At 42.8% G+C, this 7,776-nt stretch overlaps 1 non-coding gene across 1 annotated transcript; it reads right to left on the reverse strand.

Moving 5' to 3' along the window:
- Positions 1–540: 540 nt before the first annotated feature.
- Positions 541–613, reverse strand: trnaf-gaa (transfer RNA phenylalanine (anticodon GAA)). The gene has a single exon. It is a non-coding gene; the product is annotated as a tRNA-Phe (tRNA).
- Positions 614–7,776: the final 7,163 nt, after the last annotated feature.

Here is a 7,776-nt window from a genome sequence, read left to right on the forward strand (position 1 = left end):
TTAAGTAGATTAACATTGCCCTGCACCTCTAAGCTTATATTATCCGTTTTGTCGCTAATAGGCCTGACTCAACCTCTTACTACCCACTTATCATTTACATGCTGTTCGAAGATTTTTGGGTTTCCTTTCATGTTGACTGTCAGTCTATTCTCATAGAAATAGAGAATAAGCAAATATAGAAGGTGTAAGTATTTCCCATCCTTGATGAGGTGGAACTTTCTTATGTTCTGGGTGGTAATGACTTGGCCCACGAGTGTGGTGGAAGCAGAGACAATCGATGATTTGAAAAGGAAATTAGATGGATACTTGAAGGAAAGAAACTTGCAGGAGGAAAGGGATCGAACTGGTGAGTGGAACTGATTGGATTGTTCCGGGGAGAGCCAGCATGGACGTGATAGGCCAAACGACCAACTTCTGTGCTGTAAATGACTCTGTGTTGTTTCTCAAATTCAATCCACTGGTGCTTGGTAAATAATTTCAAAGCAAATTGTGCAACTGGAAAATCAGAACCAAGGCAAGGGACGCATAATGAAGCGAAATTGCTGAAACCCGGGATTGAACCAGGAACCTTTAGATCTTCAGTTCAACGCTCTCCCAACTGAGCTATTTCAGCCCTACCTTAACAGTGGCTTGTTGTCCTTGTTTTGGAAGAAAATACATACATTCAAGTTTTCCAAAAAATTAAAGAACACAACATGTGAGTAATATTCCCCATTGCTTTCTCAGTCCTGATGGATTGTGAAGCGGGAGACAGCCAGAAGTGCCACTGAGCCGCACAGACCCCGAGCTGAGAATGAAATGAGATCAAATTCAATCTTTCATAGTGAGATGCTGCTGAGAGGTAAGAGTCCTGAATCAAAGCGAGACTTGCTCATTTCAAACACTCCCTGTACTCTCTGCTCATGAAGCCTTTAAAAAGGGAAAAACAGAATGGCACTCAAACTCACAACCCTGCCATTAAAATTCTCATATTCGACTGACAGAACTGTCACTTCTACTCGGTCTCTTATTGGATGGATGCAACTCCAACGCAGGGATGGCATTCAAATCCTCCCATGGGTCCACATGTCAGACTGAGTTCCATGTTGTAGACTCAAGCAAAGGAAATCTGCTGACTTCCAAAACTATCAGCGAATTGAAGCTGATTACAATCAACATCATCAGAGGCCAGAACGAACTGGTGAAAGGAGACACCCTGAAGAAGGATCCACAATTATTCAAAGGCATCGACAAAGTGAAAAACAAGAAAATCGATGAGTCAATGCAAGCCAAACAACAGAAACACTGAAGAATTCCATTCCATTCCAGTCCAGAACCCAGTTCTGTTGTTTTTGGAGTCAGGTCACAATTACAGCAACAACATTATATTCCCACTTGGCTATCTGTACATTTAGTTAGTTATAATTTTGTCGACAAGCTCTTTGAATCCAGTTGTCTGGTCCTCAAGCCAGCTCCGTGTGGAAGTCAATTCCACTTTCTGCAAGGCTGAAACCAATAGATAACCTTAATCTAAAAATGCCAGCAGACCAGGGCTCGTCCGAGACTTGAACCCAGGATCTCTCGCATGTTAATTAACCATATTCCCTCAGCGAGAATCATACCCCTAGACCAACGAGCCACTGACAGGTCACGCTTTATTAGCTGCTGTGGAATTTCACTGGAACCCCCCAGCCAATCATCCATTTTTTTTTCAGATCAAAGCAACATCCTGCAAATGCTGAAATAAAAACAGAAAGTGCTGGAAATGTTCAGCAGCTCTGGCAGCATCTGTGCTGTGAGAAACACAGTTAATGTTTCAGGGCACTCACCTTTTGTTTCAGCCAACCTTTCAGACTGCTTCTGTCCATCCAATCTCACTTTCTGTTTATTCCACATTCTAACCATTCACAACGTTACTACATTTTTCATGAATTCCTCATTTCTTTTATTAATGACAATTTTGTGTTTCTGGCATTTGCTTCAGACACCACTACAAGTGAAATCATGTCTCCATCTACCCAATCAAACCACTTCGCTGTATCCTCACATTGCAATGTTTCTTGAACCCTGACAGACTGTGGAGTTTCTGCTGCTTGATTGCAGTTCTTGCTTCCCGCCAGTAGATGTCACCTCACTCCAATACAGTGAAGTTTACAAATCTGAGAGAGACACAACAGGAAATAATTGTTCACATTCTAGTGAATGTGTGGGATTTAGAAATACTAGGAGTGGAGACGAGTTATTATTGCACTCTGCGATAACATCTTTTATAATGGACTCCAGCATTTTCCACACGACTGATGTCAGGCTTCTTTTGGGCCCTCTTATCTCGAGAGACAATGGATACGCGCCTGGAGGTGGTCAGTGGTTTGTGAAGCTGCGCCTGGAGTGGCTATAAAGGCCAATTCTGGAGTGACAGGCTCTTCCACAGGTGCTGCAGAGAAATTTGTTTGTCGGGGCTGTTGCACAGTTGGCTCTCCCCTTGCGCCTCTGTCTTTTTTCCTGCCAACTACTAAGTCTCTTCGACTCGCCACAATTTAGCCCTGTCTTTATGGCTGCCCGCCAGCTCTGGCGAATGCTGGCAACTGACTCCCACGACTTGTGATCAATGTCACACGATTTCATGTCGCGTTTGCAGACGTCTTTGTAGCGGAGACATGGACGGCCGGTGGGTCTGATACCAGTGGCGAGCTCGCTGTGCAATGTGTCTTTGGGGATCCTGCCATCTTCCATGCGGCTCACATGGCCAAGCCATCTCAAGCGCCGCTGACTCAGTAGTGTGTATAAGCTGGGGGTGTTGGCCGCTTCAAGGACTTCTCTGTTGGAGATATAGTCGTGCCACCTGATGCCAAGTATTCTCCGAAGGCAGAGAAGATGGAATGAATTGAGACGTCGCTCTTGGCTGGCATACCTTGTCCAGGCCTCGCTAACCGGTATATAATTCGCTGTTTTCTTTCTGCCTCTTTTTTTAAATAGTGGAGTTACATTAACTACCGTCCAATCCATTGGAACTGTTCCAGAGTCGATAGAATTTTGAAAAAAGACCAGAAGTGCATCTGCTATTTCAAGGGCCACTTACTTAAGTACTCTGGGATGTAGATTATCAGGCCCTGGGGATTTATCGGCCTTCAATCCCATCAATTTCCCAAACATTCCCGACTAATACTGATTTCATACAGTTCCTCCTTCTCACTAGACCCTATGTTCCCCAACATTTCTGGGAGATAATTTGTATCCTCCTTTGTGAAGACAGATCCAAAGTATGTATTTAATTGGTCTGCCATTTCTTTGTTCCCCATTATAAATTCCCCCGTTTCTGACTGCAAGGGGCCCACATTTGTCTTCACTAATCTTTTCATCTACACATATCTATAGAAGCTATTACAGTCAGTTTTTATGTTCTCTGCTAGCTTACTCTCATACTCTATTTCCCCCTTCTTAATCAATCCTTTTGTCCTCCTCTGCTAAATTCCAAACTGCTCACAATCTTCAGGTTTGCTGCTTGTTCTGGCCATTTTATATTTCTCCTCCTTGGATCTAATACTTTCCTTAATTTCTTTTGTAAGCCACAGTTGAGCCACCCTTCCTGTTTTACTTTTGCACAGACAGGAATGAACAATTGTTGTAATTAATCCATGCGCTCTTTAAATGCTAGCCATTGCCTATCCACTGTCAACCCTTTAAGTAACGTTCCCCAATCTATCATAGCCAACTCCCGCCTCATACCTTCATAGTTTTCTTTGTTTAGATTCAGGACCCGAGTCTCGGAATCAACTCTCTCACTCTCCATATTAATGAAGAATTTTATCATATTATGGGCGCACTTCCCCAAGGGACCCCACACAACAAGATTGTTAACTAATCCTTTCTCATTACACAATACCCAGTCCAGGATGGCCTGTTCTCCAGAGGTGTTTTACACCTCTATCAATTCTCCACTCAATCTCCTTTGAGAAAGGCAGAATAATCATAGCTTTTCCAACCTAACCTTGTAACTAAAATCCCCCTTCCCTGGATCCATTCTGGTAAATCGCCTCTGCGTCCTCTCAAGGACCCTCACATTCTTTCTAAAGTCTGCTGAGCAGAACTGGAAGCAACACTCCAATTGGGATCTAACCAGAGTTTTGTAATGGTTCAGCATAACTTCCCTGCTTTTGTACTCAATGCCTCTATTTATAAAGCCCAAGATCCCATATGCTTTGCGAACCACTCTCGCAATATGACTTGCCTCCTTCAAAGATTGATGCACATGAACCCCAAGTCCCTCTATTCCAGAACACTCTTTAGAACTGTGCCATTAAGTATATATTGCATCTCCCTATTCCTTCTGCCAAAATACATCACCTCACACTTGTCACTATTAAATTCCATCTGCCACCTGTCTGCCCATTCTGCTAGCCTATCACTGTCCTGTTGCAGGCAGTTCATATCATCCTCAGTGTTTGCCGCTCCTCCAAGTTTGGTGTCATCGGCATATTTTGAGATTCTACTCTGTATTCCAAGATCCAAGTCACTTACCTTGAGCAAAAAAAGCAGTGGTTCTAGCACTGACCCTTGGGGAACACCACTGTCGACTATCCTCCAGTCTGACAAAGAACCATTTAATAAGACTCGCTGTTTTCTGTCCTTAAACCAATTTTCTATCCAATTGGACACTGACCCTCCTATACCACGAACCTCAATTTTGTTAACCGCCCTTTTATGTGGTACCTTGTCAAACATTTCCTTAAAATCCATATAAACAACATCCACTGCATTCCCTTCATCAACCTGCTCTGTTAGTTCATCAAAAATGCAGTTAGATTAGTCAAGCATGAACTCCCATTTATAAATCCATGCTCACTCTCCTTAATTAACTCGAACCTCTCCAAGTGACTGTTGATTTTTTACCCTGATTATTCTTTCTAAAACCTTACCCACCGCTGCTGTTAATCTTACTAGCCTGTAGTTACCCGGACTGTCCTTACACCCTTTCTTGAATAAGGGTGTCGCATTTGCCACTGTTTAATCCTCTAGCACCTCCACCGTATCCAGGGAAGATTGGAATATTATAGCAAGCCCTTCTGTTATCTGCATCCGCTTTTCCTTTCGCAACCTGGGATGTGAGCCATCCGGACCAGGTGATTTATCTACCCTAAGCACAGCCAGCCTTTTTAGTACGTCCCTATCCTAATTTGTACTCTCTCCATTGCCACTACTTTCTTCACTTCAACTGATATTTTGTCAAATTCCACTTCCTTAGTGATCACTGATGCAAAGTACTTATTAAGTAGATGAACATTGCCCTGCACCTCTAAGCTTATATTATCCTTTTTGTCCCTAATAGGCCCGACTCAACCTCTTACTACCCACTTATCATTTACATGCTGCTAGAAGATTTTTGGGTTTCCTTTCATGTTGACTGCCAGTCTATTCTCATAGAAATAGAGAATAAGCAAATATAGAAGATATAAGTATTTCCCATCCTTGATGAGGTGGAATTTTTTATGTTGTGGGTGGTAATGTCTTGGCCCACGAGTGTGGTGGAAGCAGAGACAATCAATGATTTGAAAAGGCAATTGGATGGATACTTGAAGGAAAGAAACTTGCAGGAGGAAAGGGATCGAGCTGGTGAGTGGAACTGATTAGATTGCTCCGGGGAGAGCCAGCATGGACGTGATAGGCCAAATGACCACCTTCGATGTTGTAAATGACTCTGTGTTGTTTCTCAAATTCAATCCACTGGTGCTTGGGAAATAATCTCAAAGCAAATTGTGCAACTGGAAAATCAGAACCAAGGCAAGGGACGCATAAGGAAGCGAAATTGCTGAAACCCGGGATTGAACCAAAGACCTTTAGATTTTCAGTCTCACACTCTCCCAACTGAGCTATTTCATCCCGACATTAACAGCGGTTTGGTGTCCTTGTTTTGGAAGAAAATACATACATTCAAGTTTTCCAAAAAATTAAAGAACACAACATGTGAGTAATATTCCCCATTGCTTTCTCAGTCCTGATGGATTGTGAAGCGGGAGACAGCCAGAAGTGCCACTGAGCCGCACAGACCCCGAGCTGAGAATGAAATGAGATCAAATTCAATCTTTCATAGTGAGATGCTGCTGAGAGGTAAGAGTCCTGAATCAAAGCGAGACTTGCTCATTTCAAACACTCCCTGTACTCTCTGCTCATGAAGCCTTAAAAAAGGGAAAAACAGAATGGCACTCAAACTCACAACCCTGCCATTAAAATTCTCATATTCGACTGACAGAACTGTCACTTCTACTCGGTCTCTTATTGGATGGATGCAACTCCAACGCAGGGATGGCATTCAAATCCTCCCATGGGTCCACATGTCAGACTGAGTTCCATGTTGTAGACTCAAGCAAAGGAAATCTGCTCAGTTCCAGAACTATCAGCGAATTGAAGCTGATTACGATCAACATCATCAGAGGTCAGAACTACCTGGTGAAAGAAGACACCCTGCAGAAGGATCCACAATTATTCAAAGGGATCGACAAAGTGAAAAACAAGAAACTCGATGAGTCAATGCAAGCCAAACAACAGAAACACTGAAGAATTCCATTCCATTCCAGTCCAGAACCCAGTCCTGTTGTTTTTGGAGTCAGGTCTCAATTACTGCAACAACTTTCTATTCCCAGTTGGTTTTCTGTACATTTAGTTAATTACAATTTTGTCGACAAGCTCTTTGAATCCAGTTGTCTGGTCCTCAAGCCAGCTCCGCATGGAAGTCAATTCCACCTTCTGCAAGGCTGAAACCAATAGATCACCTTAATCTAAAAATGCCAGCAGACCAGGGCTCATCTGGGATTAGAACGCTGGATTTCTTACATGTTAATCAACCACATTCCCCAAGCAAGAATCATACCCCTAGACCAACGAGCCACTGACCAGTCAGGTTGCTTTAGCTGCTGTGTAATTTCACTGAAACCCCCCCCCCCCCCAGCCAATCATCCATTTTTTTTTCAGATCAAAGCAACATCCTGCAAATGCTGAAATAAAAACAGAAAGTGCTGGAAATGTTCAGCAGCTCTGGCAGCATCTGTGCTGAGAGAAGCACAGTTAACGTTTCACGGCACTCACCTTTTGTTTCAGCCATCCTTTCAGACTGCTTCTGTCCATCCAATCTAACTTTCTAATCTTTTCACATTCTAACCATTCACTACGTTACTACATTTTTCATGAATTCCTCATTTCTTTTATTAATGGCAATTTTGTATTTCTGGCCTGTGCTTCAGACACCACCACAAGTGGAATCATGTCTCCATCTACCCAATCAAACCACTTCGCTGTATCCTCACATTGCAATGTTTCTTGAACCCTGACAGACTGTGGAGTTTCTGCTGCTTGGTTGCAGTTCTTGCTTCCCGCCAGTAGATGTCACCTCACTCCAATACAGTGAAGTTTACAAATCTGAGAGAGACACAACAGGAAATAAGTGTTCACATTATAGTGAATGTGTGGGATTTAGAAATACTAGGAGTGGAGACGAGTTATTATTGCACTCTGCTATTACATCTTTTATAATGGACTCCAGCATTTTCCCCACGACTGATGTCAGGCTAACCGGTATATAATTCGCTGTTTTCTTTCTGCCTCTTTTTTTAAATAGTGGAGTTACATTAACTACCGTCCAATCCATTTGAACTGTTCCAGAGTCTACAAAATTTTGAAAAAAGACCAGAAATGCATCTGCTATTTCAAAGGCCACCTCCTTAAGTACTCTGGGAAGTAGATTGTCAGGCCTTGGGGATTTATCGGCCTTCAATCCCATCAATTTCCCAAACATTCCCTACTAAT

Source organism: Heterodontus francisci, unplaced genomic scaffold (assembly GCF_036365525.1).
Source record: "Heterodontus francisci isolate sHetFra1 unplaced genomic scaffold, sHetFra1.hap1 HAP1_SCAFFOLD_172, whole genome shotgun sequence".
Taxonomy (NCBI): Eukaryota; Metazoa; Chordata; class Chondrichthyes; order Heterodontiformes; family Heterodontidae; genus Heterodontus; species Heterodontus francisci.